Raw genomic sequence first — 17778 nt, forward strand, 5'->3', positions numbered from 1 at the left:
GAATGAAGATGACAATCAGGCCATGGTCGATTGGTGATGTCTGCTGTGGATGTGAGATTGGAAGCAGTTGCATATGGCCCCATGTTTGCCATTTTTAGTCTAGTCCAACATTCTCATTTTATAGATGAGGAAGTAGAGGTTGGGAGAGATAACAGGGACTTACCAGGGGTTACACATCCTGAGAAAAAGTGAGAATTAGAATCCCCTCTCTTGCCTCATGAGCGTGTATTCTTCCTACTTCACTGTACATTTTCTCAGGATTAACAAGAAATCATAGCCAACTTTCACAGCGTCTAATGGGAATAAACCCCTGATGTCAGCCGAGTAGTGATTTTGACATCACAGTCCTGCTGACCTTCACCTGCAGCCGTTTGTTTATTGAGCAAACAAGCCTTTGAGCCTGTTTATCAGTCCTGATGAGACTTATCTCCTCCTGTCTCTGGATTTTTCCTCCCATTTCTTAAGCACATGCTATGTGCTTAGAGCTTTACATGTCATACTTTACTTAAGCCTCCCAACAACCGGTGTCTTTGTGAACGAGAAGGTAGAGTTCAGGTGGCTCGGCCACGACGACGTAGCTTGTGAGTGGTCAGTGCCAGGAACAGAGCCCAGGCTCCAACCACTGTTTCACCATACCTGGTTACTTGGTTTCCTGTGGGTTTTTAAACAACGTTGTCTTATGTCTTTATTTGTGGAATGTTATTGTTTCAAAAGTCAACAGTGGCAAAAGCTCTTTGCTTTTAGTTCCGTTATTGGGCATGAGCTGGCCTTTAAATCCCAACGGACAGTGATTTCTCTTCGTTGTCACTCATTTCTTCCTAAGGTAAGCATTAGCCTGTGGTCAGTTTCCAGCTCCTCAAAACGTTCAGTAGGAAGTCTATCTACTAAAACACTGCCCAAAGCCCTCCTTATAGTTGCGTGCCCTCTGGGAGTTCAAGGAGGCGATCAGGATACTGCCAGCCTTCAGGGTGCCTCCCTCTGTGCAGACTAGGGAAAAGCATCTGCATTAGGGCTGCCATAACTAAGTACCACACACTGGGTGCCTTAAACAACTGAAATTTATTGTCTCACAGTTCTGGAGCCTAGGACTCTGAAATCAAGCTGTTGGCAAGGTTGGTTCTTTCTGAGGGCTGTGAGGGGAGGGTCTGTTCCAGGCCTTTCTCTTTGGTGTGTAGATGAACCATCTTCAATTTCACCCGGTGTTCTTGCTATATCTTCATATCATCTTCCCTCTCAGCTCGTGTCTCTGTGTCCACATTTCCCCTTCTTATAAGGACACCAGTCCTATTGGTTTAAAGCCCAGGCTAATGACCTCATTTTAAGTTGATTACCTCTGTAAAGACGCGATCTCCAAATGAGGTACTGAGGGTTAGAACTTCAATGTATAAATCTTAGAGGGACACAATTCAACCCATAACAGCATCTCTTTGGGTCATACATAACTCATGAGGAATGGTATTCTAATCCCCTCCACCATTTTATTATGACAGTTTTAAGACATAGAGCAAAGTGGAAAGATTTTTACAGTGGACACTTTAAATCTACCATCTAGATTCTTCCATTAACGTTTTAATGTGCTCATTTTATCACATGCTATCTGGAGTAACAGCATCTTTGTGCAAATTAAAAAGAACATCTTTTAACCAGATGGATGTCACCACATACCAGGGTGTACCAACTGGTGAGTGTAGCTGGGATGGATTTCAGGCCCCATGCTGTCTCTGCCAGCACCCGTGTGCAGTGCACAGCCTGTACCATTGTCCTTATTGACCCCGAAGGCAATCCTCTGAAAGAAGCAGCAGGGCCATAGAGGATCTGCAAAGCCCTCGCTTCTTTTTACAAATAAGTTTGTAATTCGAAATTATTCACTGAACTTACATGGAACCCACACCCAGCACAATGTATAGCCCAGGCCTGGCATGTGGTTGGCACTTAGTACAAGATGGTTGAGTGACTGATTGACTGAATCCACTTCTTCATAAGCTTAGCTTATTGAGCAATGACAGGAATCAAAAATGTATCCAGACTCCAGTGACAGGGAATGCCCACCAGGAAGAAATACATTCTTCTTACAAGCAGCTCTGATGGCTTGATTATTGAAATGGCTCAAGGTGACAATTGTCCCGAAGACCGTTGGTTGGCTGTTCATGTTTCTTCTGCTGGGTTTCTGCTCACGTTCGGTCCTCCATCTGGTACTGCCCTGCCCCATGGGAGGCATGGTCCCCAGCATGTAGCCACAGGGGATGAAAGCGGCATATTTGTGGGGGATTCAGCAAGATTACAATCTAGGGCTTCCCTGGTGGCGCAGTGGTTGAGAGTCCGCCTGCCGATGCAGGGGACGCGGGTTCGTGCCCCGGTCCGGGAGGATCCCACATGCCGCGGAGCGGCTGGGCCTGTGAGCCATGGCCACTGAGCCTGCGCATCCGGAGCCTGTGCTCCGCGACGGGAGAGGCCATAACAGTGAGAGGCCTGCGTACCGCAAAAAAAAAAAAAGATTACAGTCTAAGGCCAAGTGAGTATCATTGAAGATCTAGCCAACCACTTGAACAAAACAAAGTTTATCAGGGCAGTGACTCTGGGGATTTCTATGCTCCCCTAGGCTGGCGATTGAGTTAATATTAACAGGCCCAAGGTGATGTGAGCTTGTGTAATCAGGGCCTGACCACCTCCTCCCCAGCCAACCATCCTGTTTGTCCTCTCTGTTCATTGCACTTCAGCTGCCCTCCAGTTAACGCCCAGGGAGGAGGCTGGTGTACTGGGTCTCTGGGCAGCATATGTGGTACTGTCCCTCTGAACCAAGAATGTCAAATGCCACTCTGCTGCCTCAGTGAGTGCCAGCGTCTCAGAGGGCAGGGGCATCTGGTGTCTGAATCGCTGTCTCTGGGCACAAGGACATTTTTGCCCAGAAGGGGCAACAGATCTGTGTGACGAGAGTGTAAGCTCTCAGACCTCCTTATCCTCATCCTGCCCTGCCAACCAATTCCCCTGCCACTGCCTGGGCGAGCTGTGTAAAGGCAAACATGCCTTGGCCACTACCCACCCTCAACAGCCTTCTCACCCACAGCAGCATTTTACAAAGTGGATTCCGTGGAACCCTAGAGATGATTTGTAAAAAAAAAATGGGTTCCATGGTCAAATAATTTTGGGAAACACTGCATACTCTCTCTCTCACTTGGATGGTAATATTTGAAAGGAGCTGAGAAGTCCCTCAGTAAAGACTTACCCAGAGTTTTCCAAACCCATTTCACCAAGGAACCTTCCCCGCTCCCAGGTAATAGAAATTAAGACCCCAACGAAATGCCTTAAGGGTAACATCCTTCTTCAGACCCCACGCCCTGCTTCTCTGTCTAGGACAGAAGTGCCTCTCTGACCGTCCACTTGCCACCATCCCCTTCCATTTGATTCTTAAATTAATATTCAATACTTTTTAGATACATAGAAAACTATAAAGAAGCAGACAAAATGGTGGGTGATCTGCCTCCTGAATCTTTATGTGATTCTGTCAAAATAGAAATCACTTCGAGCCTCGGTGGGATACCCTTTGTGGGCTCCAGGTCACTCAGAACGAAAGCCAGTCCATGCACGTGTATGATGTACAAACCCGTACCCCACCCCCTCCCCAAACCAGGTCCCATAGTCACATCTCTGCCCTCTTCTGCTTCTCTCTTTCTCTCCTGCTCTCCACTGCTCTAGGCACACTGCTTTCTCCTTGCTTCCCTTGAACATGCCAGACACATTCCTGCCCCAGGGCCTTTGCACCTCCTAGTCCCTCTGCCTGGCTGCTCTTCTATTAGATGCCCGCATGGCTTACTCTCGCACCTGCCTTGGGTTTCAGATGCCACCTTCTCAGTGAGGCCTTCCCTGACCACTCTGTCCAAGTGTGTCTCACACCCTAGCACTCCTCATGCCCTGTCCCTGCATTATTGTTTTGCTGTTGGACTCATCACCTTCTCCTATTCTATACATGGTATTGATTTACCCAGATCATCCCTGCATCCCCCACTGGGTTCCTGTGGACAGGGATTTTGTCTGTTTTGTTCATAGCTGCACAGCCATGCCTGGAACATAGTAGGTGCTCAGTAAATAATTGTGAGATAAATGCATGTATGTGTTTACAGAAGAAATCATACTATGTATACTTTTCTGTATTTTTTGCTTTTAGAGGCTTTCCCTTATCAACCTATGCAGAACTGGCCTTATATTCAATATTTTTAAAAGGTTGCATGACACTCTATCCAATTTTATATAATTAATTTCCTATTATTATGGACATTTAAGACTTTTTGCTCTTCAAACAATGCTGAAGTTAAAAAGGAGACTTTTTTTTTTTTTTAACATTTGCTGTTTGTAAATATTTCCATGGGATATATTCCCAGTAGTGGACTTCCTGAGTCAAAATTAGTTTGTTTTTTTAAAAATTTTAATAGATGTTACCAAATTATCTTCCAAAGATCTTGCACAAACTTACACTCCCCCAGTCTATTGTATGAATGCCTGTTTCCTCACGTGTAAATCAGCAATGAGAATTGTCAACCTCGTATGTTTATGCCAATCAGAGGTGAAAAGTGGCACTCTGACTTGTGCTTTTAAAATAATGAGTGGGTTGAGAATTCTTTCATATTTCCATTGGCCATTTTTTAAAAATAAATTTATTTATTTGATTTATTTATTTTTGGCTGCATTGGGTCTTGGTTGCCGCGCGCAGGCTTTCTGTAGTTGCAGTGAGCAGGGGCTACACTTCGTTGTGGTGCGCAAGCTTCTCGTTGCGGTGGCTCCTCTTGTTGCAAAGCACGGGCTCTAGGCACGTGGGCTCAGTAGTCGTGGCGCGCGGGCTCTGGAGCGCAGGCTCAGTAGCTGGGGTGCACGGGCTTAGTTGCTCCGCGGCATGTGGCATCTTCCCAGACTGGGGCACGAACCCGTGTCCCATGCATCGGCAGGCGGACTCTCAACCACTGCGCCACCAGGGAAGCCCTGGAGTATAATTGCTTTACAGTGGTGTGTTAGTTTGTGCTCTATAACAAAGTGAATCAGCTCTACATAAACATATATCTCCTCCAAGACTATTCTTCTTAGGAAACCTCAGTTTCCTAAATAGGAAAATCAGACCTGTGGGGTAGGATGACCCAGGGCCACTATGGTGCTGCATGTGAGGAACTTCACGCAGTGTAGGTGCTCAGTAAATGGGTGTGTGCACAAGTGTGTGCGTGTGTGACAGGTGTGCATTTGTGTGTGAGTGTTTGAATAAGGACAAGAATCAAGACCTTTATCTGGTAATTGTAAGCCTCCATCAACTGGTCACACCTACTTACCCAACCCCATCCCACACTCTAATTCTTAACCCTTCCCTCTCTGGGGAACTGGTCCCTTCTCTGTGCTTCAACACCACACTCATGCCTCTCTCATCGCCTGTCCTGTCCTCCCCTCCCTGCAGGAGACACACAAGCATGGCTCTCAAGGCTTGTGTCTGACCCACGAGGGGACCCTCACCCCTTCCTGACCAGCCTCCTCAACGGCCCTGGGAAGGAGCCCACCACATCAGGAGGCGGATTTTCTTGTACGTTTTCTCCTTGGCTCTGCACTTGTTCGTAGACCAGATTCTAAACTCCTTGGGGACCAGGGCTTCGATGGGGACTTTCACACGCCTCATCCCCACCCAGGCACTCAGCTCACAGTTAGTCACTGAAATGCAGTTGTTTCTCTGGGCACCTGTAATTCTCCTGCGTAAATGGCATCTTTGGTCGAAATCACTCTGTAACTCAGACTCAGTGATTCAGCGGTAGCTCCTGGTGTCACAGGCTCAGGGCCAAAGGTACTCTGCAATCCCTGAGCCTAAGCCTCTCTCTGTAAATAGGGGTTTATCGGGACCCAAAGAAGGGAAGTGCCCGGCCAAGGATGGGACAGAGGGTGAGTGACACAACCTCAGAGGAGGTCCTTAAATAAAATGCACCAAGCACGTGAGGCCACCTGTCGCCCTCCATCATCCGACCACATTGCAGTCTTGGTGGAGCGATGACATTCCTCAGGGACCTCAGTCTGCAGGTGTGCCTGTGTCCCTCTGTCCCTTCCTCAGCCTCACCCTTGAGCTGTAGACCCCGTACACATTCTGACCTACAGAGGTCAAGGACACACTCACCTTGGACAACTTCAGAGGCAGTTCCTCAGTGATCCCTGAGAGGTCAGCCCCTTTGCTGAAGACCTTGTGATGCCCAGTTTGCCTAGGACAGTTTTGAGACCGTAGCTTCCAGAAATGGACAGTTTGGGCAAGTGTAAATTGGCAGAACTGTCACGATGGTTAGAAAATAAAAACATTTCACAGAATTGAAAGTGTTTCCTTTTCTGGTTGCTCCTCCCACTTGGTGCCCTGTCCCCCTGCCCATGCAAGGATGTGAGGTCAGCCTTGGTCTATTCTACTTTAGCTCCTCTACACGTGGGGTCAGAGAACGTTAGAATCCCAGGGATCCTCTTGTCCTGCAAAGCCTCTCAAATGCCACCTCCTCTGATAAATCCTCCTGGAGGATCCAGGGTGTCCTCTGGAAGGGCTGTGCACACCGCTTCCCTGCAGGGTTTGGTCACGCCGCAGACTGGGACTCCTCCGGGGCCAGGATCCCAGAGGGCCGTAGGGCGTGGTGGCAGGTCCTGAGTGACATCTGTTCCATGAATGAGTGACTGCACAGGACTGGAGCACAGCTCTAGTTTTCGATGGGGACAAGGTGTGGCCCCGAGAGGGTCTGACTGAACCTCAGGCTCTGTTTGACCTGTTCTAGACCAGGTCCTCCTGTTCTCTGCTCTCAGCCTCTGGTGCAAGGAACCTGGGCGTGGGTGGAGCGGGGAAGAGGTATTAAAACTTCTATTCGCTTTTCAACCTAATACTTCTCTGTATTTTCATTTTTGTTTTATATTGTACATGAGAAAGCAGCTCATCCGGGCATGGGCATATTTACAAATACAGAGACATGCACTAACTTGGGGTGCATGACGGGGACCAACCACACTCATCCAGTGACAGAGGATCCAGAACCAGCGTCAAACGTGTCCTGGAGTTGCCCGCTCTGGGCCTTTGCTTTTCAGGCCTCTCCTAGCAGGTTTCCCCCCTGTCTTGCCGTGGACTTTCTGTCCTGAACCTCCACACTTAACTGCCACCTTTGCCGGGAAGCCCACCTCTTCCTTCTGGGTTTGCCCACAACATGGGTTGGCGTTGCTCTCCCTGCACGGGGCACTGGCCACTGGGAAGGGGCAGTGTCCAGGCTGCGGAGGAAGTCCTCAGGGACAGGACTTTCACTCCTCACCCCTGGGCACTGTCCGTCTAACAAAGCCCAGTCAGTGCTTCCCGAAAGGATGCTCTGTCTGGGAGCATGAGATTATGTACCCTCCCCGCCTGGGTCAGCCGTGGCCTGGGAATCACCGTATCTCAAGGTATTTGAGGATTTTGGCGAGGTGCTTCTCAGAGAGCCCGCCCTCCGGCAGCTGCATCTTCCCCAGGTTGGGCAGAAGCAGGAAGGCGGCCATTCTGCCCTGGTAGTGCTGCACGAACACCCAGCAGGAGAACTCATTGTCTCGGTACAGGTGGAACATGCCCACGTGGTTGATCACGGGCACCTTGACCGTGATCTTCTCGTTCACGTGGAAGTCTCCTTTTAGGAAGCGCTGAGCCTCGAATTTATCCTTCCATTCGCCTGTAGAAGATGAAGCTGCACAGCAGCTAGGGGCAGGAGAAGGTTTAGAAAAGTGTGCTAGAAAAAGGAGCCCTGAGGCCCCCTGGTGAGACGCTGGTCTCTGAGCCTCAGCTTTGCCCTCTGTAAATTGGGGCAAAAATGAAATCGTCAGGCTCCTGAAGGGCTTTGTGAAGATAATTTGAGGCTAGAGGAGGATCCAGAGTTTCTGTATTGCAGAGGCTAAATGGCGTCAACCTGGGTGGGCAGAACAAACATTTTTACTTGGATTTGATGTTTAGTTAATGCGTGGTCTGAGGCTGAAAATTATTGGGAGTGGTTGGAAGCTCCCCAGGTCATACTGGGCACCTCCCATCTGAGTCTCCCTGCCCCTTGGTAATTGGTGCCTCTTATTATTCAGGGAAATCACTCTTGTTCCTACTCTAATGGCCTTTCCCTGGACCAACATGTGAAATGCAGATGCCTTAGAAGCGCCCCCTCTGCTCTACCAAGAGAACGTCACCATCCTGCTAAGACAGGTTGCCTCGGGGACCCCAGGGCCCAATTTTCCCATTTGTTGGGAGGAGGAAAGTGAGGCTGGGGAGGGGACGAGACCCACGTGAAGTCCCACAGCAGAGCTGGAATCTGGGATGTGCTCACTCCAGTCTCTGCGCTCTCCATCACACTTTTCTCTCTCTAGAGCAAGGGGCCAATGGTGTGAAGGAGGCAACCCCTGGCCTTGACTCTCACCTCCCCTACCCTAGGCTATCTCCATGGACTGTTTAAACTGCCTTAGAATGCCTTCTGGGGCCCACAGGTCCTGACATTCTCAACACTCAGAGGGAGGAAGGGAGGCCGGGATTCAAGTTTAGTTGAGCACCTACTATGTGAGCATATAGTCCCATGATCTTTGTAACTTATTTTTTCCTTCTAAAATTCTGACAAGAAGGGCATTATTATGTCCTTATTACAGGTAGGAAGCTAGAACCTCAAAGAGGTAAAATGACTTGCCCATAGTCAAACAACAGCTAATAGGTCATAGAGGCAGGATGTGAGCGCTCGTCTTTCAGTCTCCAAAGCTGTCACTATTTTCACTACACGAGAGCTGTCAGTGTCTTCTGTGAAATCCTATTCCCTTCATATGCTCCGCCAAAATTTGTTTTTATGGCTCTCTATTTTGGGATACTACATATTTTGCCTCTCTCCCTGGTAGGGATTTACAAAGCACATTAGGACATTTAAGACTCTGAAAAGTCTTGCAGAGAAGACGATGATTTGACTATTTAACCCACTATTTCCTAACCTTATCTGATCATGCAAAGTCTTTTTTTTTGGCCGTGCTGCATGGCATGCAAGATCTTAGTTCCCTGACCAGGGATAGAACCCGTGCCCCCCTGCAGTGGAAGTGCGGAGTCCTAACCACTGGACCATCAGGGAATTCCTCATGCAAAGTCTTTTAATGGTTGTGTGTAGAAAATTGAATAACCGAGATCCATAGCTACATTCCATCCACTGCCAAGGAAAATCTAAAGAACCAGTTCAGGCTACTTGTACAACCTTAACCTTCAAAAATTATGTAGCTCACCAGAGCAAGAGCCGTGTCTTCATCAATTGCTTTGACCAAATCCACAATTATTCCCTGAGTTCTTATCTTTATCTGATGGTTGATCTCTTTCTTGGCCTCTTTGATGTTCCTGAAGTTGATGGACAGGGCTTTTGAGCGGTACAAACATTGTACAAAAACTCAGGCTTTTGCTTCAGATTCTCATCAATGATTAGCGGTCAGCTGGAACTGACTGTTCGGCTGCTTAAGGGTTTCAGGGAGACTCCCTAAGTCTTTGTGGATATCAGCCTTAGGCGTCTTCTTAGACTTGAAGCCTATGCCCTTCAGGATCTGGATGTAAGTATCATCTTTGGTTCCCAGGGAGAGAGAGCATCACAAAGGCTATAGCGATGCTCACTGGGGAGAAGATGATTTTGTTGTTGGACTGACGGGCCAGTTCATGGTACAGGCTGAAGGCGAAGCTGGAGAAGTGTGGGAGATCGTATTGACAAATATCAGGGCTGGACTGACGCATGGCGCCAGGGACTTGACTGACGCGTGGCGCCAGGGACTTGACGGCACAGGTCTGCCAGCAGGATGAGGCCCCACGTGATGGAGGATGCCATTGTCCTGCAACAGAGAGAAGGGTACCACACCCGGGTCAGGCCACACGACGAGTCCCTCGGCCACCGACTGACGCCATGTCAAAGCAAACACAGTTTATCGAGCATCTATGTGCCGAGCACTTTCCTACATCAGCACCATTGAAAGACTCAGAACAACAGCGAAGACTTTATGGCGATTACCATACACCAAGTTCCACTCTAAGCACTTTACTGTCTTATCTCACTGCATTCTGGTAACAGTCCTGTGAGGCAGGTCAGGCGACTCTCCTGGGCTTACAGATGAGGAGACCAAGCTCCTAGAGGTTAAGTCACTTGTCCAAGGTTCCAGAGCGGTAAGGTAGCAGGACCAGAATCACACCCCCAGGTAGTCTGGGTCTGGAGTCCACGCTCTCGATGGTTCCACTAACATCTGCAATGACCCCGAGGTGTAAGTGCCACAGCCCCTACTTTGCAAAAGAGGAAACTGAGGCACAGGAAGTAGATGATCGCCCAGGAAGCGGGCCAGATCGGGCTCAGGGATGATTGGATCTGGAACAGCCCTAGGAGGGATTCCGCTGAACCCTGGTTTTTAATGGACAGAGAGGCTGCTGCCCAGAGTGGGAAGGATCTTGCCCAGTGACATCCAGTCAGAACACAGAAGGGCTTGCCTGATTCAGGCCCAGATTCTCCCTAACTCCACACACTTCCTCCATCTCCTTTTTCTTGAAACTGCTACAGCTCTCACTTTATAGGCCACTTGAGCCTGGAGTTCATTATCATCTGATTCTATAATGTTCTAGGCCTGGAAAAGGCTGTTGAATTAGAGGACATGAGAACCCTCAACCTCGCGGCCCTCACAGACATTTGTCTTGTGGAGTGTTTTGTTATCTTCATTTTACAGGATGTGAAACATGAAGCTCGGAGAGGGTCATTAACTTGCTCGAGGCCACATAGCGGGCCAAGCAGAGCCAAGACAGACAGGTGTCTTTGCTTCTGGTCCAGTGTTCTGTGTTCAGGGGGCTGTTCATCCAATAACTACCTCCTGAAGTGGGAGCTTGGCTGCTTCTAAGGGCTGGGCACAGAGGGAGTCCGGGGTCTCAAGCTCACTACTATTTCTGGGCTGGAAAATTCTATGCTGTGGGGAGGCTGTCCTGTGCATTGTTGGGTGTTTAGCAGCATCCTGGATAAAACTAAATCCCAGTAGCCCCTCCCCACCCCCAGGTGTGACAATAAAAATTTGTCCAGGCATTGCCCAGGGTCCCCCAGGGCCAAAGCACCCCTGTGGAGCTCCCATGCTGAAGGAGGAAGGGCTCAGAGCACGAGACCCACTTAGGAGGCCTCCTTCTTCCTGGTTGACCAGACTTTTCTCATTTCGGAGTGGGTTTGGGTCAAGTGATTCCCATTTGAGTTTGCTCACTGGGGCCAAAGAGTTTAATGGACTCAGTCATTTTGGGGTGTTCATTCTTCTTGGGTGGGGACCTTGTCAAGGGACCCCAGGATTCTGCTGTGGTGAGTTGTGTGAGGCCTTCGGGAGACCACAGAAAAATCTCTTTGGCTGTCAGCTTGGGAGCTCAGATGCCTCTGTGGTCCTTTGGCTACCAGTAGCTTGATGACCAGCACCTTTAAGAGGCTTAATGACAACAGCCCCTGAGTATCAGGCCTGTTCCAGCTAGACACTCATGTGCAGCCACAGCCCGGAAAAGGCTTTCTTGAGCTCTCTGGGGGAAGGGGACGGTGGGTTTTTCCAGCTAAAGCTTTTAGGATCAGTGAGGGGCCAGAGATAGAAGACAGGGCCGTGAACCCAGATAAGAAAGGGGAGGAGGTGACAGAAAAGCTAGCAGGGTTATCTGAGGAGTTAATGAATACACCTCAACTTCAGAGGAGCAGTTCCAGCAATGAGGTCAAGGCCAGGGGTCCACTGGGGAGCAGAGGGGGAGACCTCGGGCTGGCCTCTGAAAATCTGGGGGACAGGCCATCACGGGGGGTCAGCTTTCTCCAGCAAGATAGTTAAGTGCTGGGGCATGGAAACTACCAGGCCAGGCCAAAGACTCTGGCTCTGACTGGAAGTGAAAAGAACAGGGTAAGAAAGGAGAATCTTCTTAATAAAAAAAAAAGAAATAAACAATAAAGAAAAAGGAAATAATAGTATCACCTCAAAACAAAAACAAAAACAAACAAGCGGAAAAATAAAAAAAGAAGAGGGAAGGATCCTGAGGCAGAGAAGCATTTTAGAGAACGGGGCACGGGGTGCGGTCCCTCCAGGAGGCCTCGTCCCTGCCTTCTACGGGGGGGGACACACAGGTGAAGACCACAAAGGCCATGGGGCTATGTCCAAGCCTGGGGAGGGTGGGAGAAGGAGAAAGGTAACCCCGAAGCAGCCCCGCCCACCAGCCTGTATTATTATAGGGACCTCTTGTGTGCTGGGACCTTTTTTTTTGTTTTTCAGTTAAATATTCAGCCATATTTTCTTCAGGTTGCTTGTGGCTACATTTTTCGCCTTTAGCTATTTTATAACATTTACTTCCTCCCCCCCAACTTTATTGAAATTTATTTGATTTATATCATTACGCAAGTTTAAGGTGTACAATGATATTTGGGATTAACATAGACTCACTACTGTACAGAAAATAGGTAAACAACAAGGACCTACTGTATAGCACAGGGAACTCTACTCAGTATTCCGTAATAACCTATATGGGAAAAGAATCTGAAAAAGAATGGGGGGGTTTGAATGACGTCGTTCCATCCTCCCCACCGACTGTGCTGGGCAGAACGGCAAAGGCTCGACTGCCCGCCTTCAAATCCTGACCCTGCAAATCGGAGCCAAACCTGCCTGTGCCACAGTTTCCTCCTCCGTCAAGGTGGCCCGGCCTCACGCACCCGTGTCAGCTCAGGACAGGGCTGAAGGAGAGCTTCTCACTCAGTGCATGGAAATCTCTTCTTCCTCCAGGAGGCTCACTGGGCTGGACTCACCCCATAGGCTGTACCACACTGGCACATGCCTTCGCCTACTTATAGGGCGTTGGGATGCTCAGCCCTACGGGGCCCTACCCCCCACACCCTGAAGGAAATAAGCCTGGGGAGCCTCCAGAGCCCAGCCAGCGCATACCTGATATCATCTGAGGGCCGTGCTGTTCTTCCCTGAAGTGGTCTAGTCCAGCGGAACTGGCAGGTACAAGGCCACCTGGGAGGATGGAGTGATGGGAGCCTTGTGACCAAGACCAAGGATTCATCTCTCCTTGAGACTCGTCTCCCAGAGCTATTGAGAGGAGTGAGCCTAGAACTGTGCCTGATGGATGGTTGACCTTCTTTTTTTAAAAAAAATCTCTTATTTATTTATTTCTGGCCATGCCATGCGGCATGGGGGACCTTAGTTCCCTGACCACGGATCGAACCCGCGCCCCCTGCAGTAGAAGCACGAGTCCTAACCACTGGACCACCAGGGAAGTACCCCATGGTTAAACTTCAGTAAATGTCAGCTGCCTGAAGTCACCGGGCTTGTCACTGCCAAGGTCCCAGCCCTAGGAAACCTCACACTGGGAGCTGGAATCTGTGTTCTTTGGGCTCCAAAGCCCATTTTTCCAGGCACAGAAGGGAGATAACAGGCCAAGATAACAGGTGCCAAGGCTCAGAGGAATCACATGAGAGAATGACATGGGACCATCCTGATGGAGTTAAAATACTGAAGAATATCAGGACGTCAAGCGACCTTAATGCTCACATTTTTGCTGGTGATAAAACAGAGGCTCGCAGAGGGGAGGTGATCTCTCTAGCTCCTGGGGCACGTGAGTGGTAGAGCTGGGAGACAAAATCAAGGGAGAGGGGAAGCTAGTACCCAAAATATTACTTTTGGAATCTGCAGTCTTGATTAATGTTTAATATTTGGTAAAAGAACCAGCACTAAAAATAGACACTTTGCGCAATCATCCAAAGAAGGAAACAAGTGAGTTAGGTCTCGTTACCCCCATTTTGCAGGAATGGAAACTGAGGCACACAGAGATCAAATGCCCTGCTCAGGGTTTCACGTTCATTAGAAGGCTGATTTGGGATTCCTGGATTCTCTCTACTTTGTTTGTACTGCTGTTAGCACTTTCGTCCTAACATTGCTGAAAGTCACCTCAGAACTAAAGGAAATTGCAAGTATTGATAATACTCAGACCATATTTCAAGGCTATTGACACCTGAGGACTAAAGAAAAAATCATTTTTAAAAAACTTAATATGTATTTCTAACTTGGTCTGTTCACTGTGCTCTTTGTGAAAGTCATACCGTGAGATTAAAAAAACTTCTGATGGCTCTGATTTCTCATTATATGATGTTCACGTTGTTCTTAGATAACCAAAGTGATACCTAATAACAAGGAAGCACCTGACCATGGAAAGGCAGCTTTGCCTTCTGCGAGCAAACGTCCTGGTAATTACCTGACAGCTCCACCTGGGTCAGGCCCTCGCCTGTGGGACTGACCTGCTGGTACCCTGTCTTCCATGACTCAGCCCCACATCCCCCAAATTTCCTGACATGTGCTCACCACCGCACCTGGGCTGTCTTTCCCTGGCATTTACTTAGCGCCGCTTTCTGGCGCCTTCTAATGTGGTTCCCTCCTGAGGGTTGCTCCTCAGCCTTCCTTTTCAGTCTTAGTCATCACTTCAGGCTTGCTTCTTAGGTGAAGACTTCTTTGAGTGCAATTTCTCGAATTCTAGTTGTATTAGTTAGGATGGGCTGGGTTACTCTGCAGTAACAAACAAGCTCAGAACCTCAAGGGCTTAACACGGCCAAGGTGATATCTCATTCACTGTATGCGTCTCCTGTGGGATGTATGCAGGGGCTCTGCCCATCACGGCAAAACAGGGACCAGGCTTCAGGAGGCTCCAAGTGCCTGCTTCAGTTCTTCCGACTCTGGTTCCTTTGCTCGTTCCTTATGTAACCTTTGCTACAGCAAGGAGGACACCAAGAGCGCCAGTCACAAGACGACTGCAACCATCAGAGCGCCTGCTATTGGCATCGTTCAAGCTTTATTCAACAGCCTCATCTTTCCCGCCAACGTGCCAAAGCAGTTGAGTGAAAGAACAAAAGTAAGGCCGATGGGGACATCGAGCACCTTTGTTTCTGATAAAGCTGATCTTGGAACATGGGGCTTGTTTCTGTGGGACAGTGGGCTTCCAGAAACCGGCACCTGAGTTAGACAGCTCACACCACCCAGAATTGTGAGACTGAGGCCAGGTGTCCCCATGGCCTGACACCCAGCCCACGGACAACTTCTGGGCTGCCCAGGCCCCCAACAAGAGCCGTTATATTGATAGAAATGAGCCATTTCATAGAGTCCAGATGGAAACGCTGCAAAGTAGATACTCTTTTTCACTTTTTACATATGAGGAAACCGAGGCACAGAGAGGTTGAGGATCTCTCCCAAAGGCACACAGGCGCTGTCTCCTACTATCTCTCATGTTATGCCAGAGTGAGTCTCATACCACCGTGGGCTTCTGGCTGTGTCCTCGCTGCGGGGGGAACCGTCTTGGTGAGAGTACCTTTCTCTGACTTCTCCACCTAGGAGCACTCCATTTGCTCTCCCACACTAGGCCCAGACTTCATTCAGAAGCTGTCCTGGCGGGGCCTGGCCGTGAGGGAGGCCGCGTGCTCCGCCTGCGGCACTGAGTGTGATTACCCAACGAAGCACAGCAGCAGAAAGTCCCCAGCCTCTAAAGGCGCTCTCCAGCTGTCCACGTTGTTTGTGGATCATTCCTAAGGGCTCTGGAAGGGATCTGAAGGTGCCCAGTCACCACGCAGCTGGGCCTCTAATGATTCTGCACCCAGTTCCAGCGTGTGTGGGGTTTTTTCCACACCAAGCAATTCTCCAACCCCAGCTGGTTGTCCTACAATTCAATTCTGACACTATGTACCTGGGTCCGGCATCAGCTACCACAGGTTAAGGGGCTCAGTCCTGCAAGACTGCCCCACCCTGTCTTCAGACACCAAACTCAAGTCCAGGATGTCAGCTATGCTTCTGACCCACAGGTTGTAGATTGGACGTTCCCATGATCTCCTTCCTTGGGTTCAACCGATTTGCTGCAGCTGCTCACAGAGCGCAGAGAAACCTTCTGTTTACTAGATTACCGGTTGATTAAAAAAGATTAACCCAGGAACAGCCAGATGGAAGACATGCGTAGGGCATGTGGAGCTCCTCTGAGTGGAGCTTCCGCGTCCCCTCCAAGCTCATCTCTCTCCCCAGTCTCCACGTGTTCACCAAGCCGGAGGCTCTCTGAACCCCATCCTTTCGGCTTTTTTGGAGGCCTTATTACATAGGCATGATTGATTAACTCACTGACCATTGGTGATTGAACTCAATCTCCAATCCCTCTTCCCCTCCTGGAGGTTAGAGGTTGGTTTCCCGTGGCAACCGACCCCCATCCTTAGGGGACCTAGGGGCTTTCCAAAATCACCTCATTAACATAACAAAAACCACCTTTCTGGTGCTCATCACTTAGGAAAATCCAAGGGTTTTAGGATCTCTGTGCCAGAACTGGGATTAAGACCATATATATATATTTCTTCTTATTGATCACGATATCACAGCCTCATGCATTCCCCATTATCCACAGCCATATAGACAAGTGTTTTTTGAGGGTGGGTCTCCTCCCCATCCCTGGGACATTGCAGACACCCAGTAAAGGGTTTCTTTTCCTTGTTGAACTAATGCCCACCCCACAGGCCTGTGGAGAGGATCAAGTGAGCTCCTGGGATGAAAATCAACATGTAATCAGTATCTCTCATTTCTGAATTAGTGTGAATGTGTGAGATGCCAGAAGTATCCCTGACCTTTGTTTTCATTTTATGAATGAATCTCAGATGATCCCACCAGTCAAGGCAGAGCTTGCACATAACCACAAAGGTTCATTTATTTACGCTTAAAATCGAATTGGTATGTCTTTTTCCTGCAGACTGATAGGGGGGTGTAAATGTCCCTTCCACGTTGTCCCTGTCCGAGCCTGGAGCCTGCTTGTGTGTCTCCCTCTCATCTGTCTCAGAGCAGAGCTGGGTCCCTGCCTGGAGGGGCAAACTGACCTGGACCAGCCCAGAACCCCTAGCAGTTGTGCTTCAGCTGGTGCTAGGGCAGAGAGGTGGACCCCATGTGGACCGGGAGGTTGGCATTCTTCCTAAAGTCTGAGATGGATTGGGGAATGTATGGCATTAGGGCAGCCCGGGCTGAAGTGTGAGGGACCTGCCTTCCAGGACTGTGCTGGGCAGGTCTCCCAACCTGCCATCTCCCCATCTGTACCTTGGGGATAACGATTCCCAGCTGGGTCCTTCAAGGACCGATGTTGAGGGTCAGACTAGGCAGTGAATACATTTTGAAACTCTAAAGAACAGGTAAAGCTGAGGTTTATGGCTGTCCTGCCTGGTTTGCAGCACACCCTTGTTCTCCTTATGACAAGGTTGCCCTGACGCTTTGCCTCCCGCCCCACCCCAATGCATGGACGCTGTTGGTTCCCATATGAACCAATGAAATCCCCTCTGGGGCTTTAAGTTTGAATTGGGGCTTTGCCAGTCCGAGTCCAGACTAATGTAATGACAGGCCATTCTTTGATGTAAAATGATGGTATCTTAGGTGAATTCCCTGGACTCTCAGGAATTCCCAGTGGCCTTTGCATCTGACCCTTTACTTCCCCAGAAGCCAGTGTCGGGGAGTATGCCGTGTTCTTGCTCAAGGCGGTGAGCTCTTTAAACTCAGGTGGGAAGAGCTCCAGAAGATCCGGGGACCGTTTTCCTTGCAGAGGCATCCAGCACTCCTCACACTTCGAGGAAGGATTTATCTCTGCCTAAGTCCCACGTGGCCCATCTGGTGTGATGTGGTGAGGTCTGGGGGAACAAGGAGAGCCTCGGAGGCCAGCTCTGCCACTTACCATGACCTTGAACAAGACAGTGAGCCTCTCTGAGCCTCAGTTTCTTCATCTGTAGAATGTGCTGTATATAAGAGCAGAGCAGC

At 49.3% G+C, this 17778-nt stretch overlaps 1 pseudogene; it reads right to left on the reverse strand.

Moving 5' to 3' along the window:
• Positions 1-9207: 9207 nt before the first annotated feature.
• Positions 9208-9727, reverse strand: LOC112408303 (alpha-1-antiproteinase pseudogene; annotated as a pseudogene).
• Positions 9728-17778: the final 8051 nt, after the last annotated feature.

This window comes from Neophocaena asiaeorientalis, unplaced genomic scaffold (genome assembly GCF_003031525.2).
Source record: "Neophocaena asiaeorientalis asiaeorientalis breed wild unplaced genomic scaffold, Neophocaena_asiaeorientalis_V1.1 scaffold476, whole genome shotgun sequence".
NCBI lineage: Eukaryota > Metazoa > Chordata > Mammalia > Artiodactyla > Phocoenidae > Neophocaena > Neophocaena asiaeorientalis.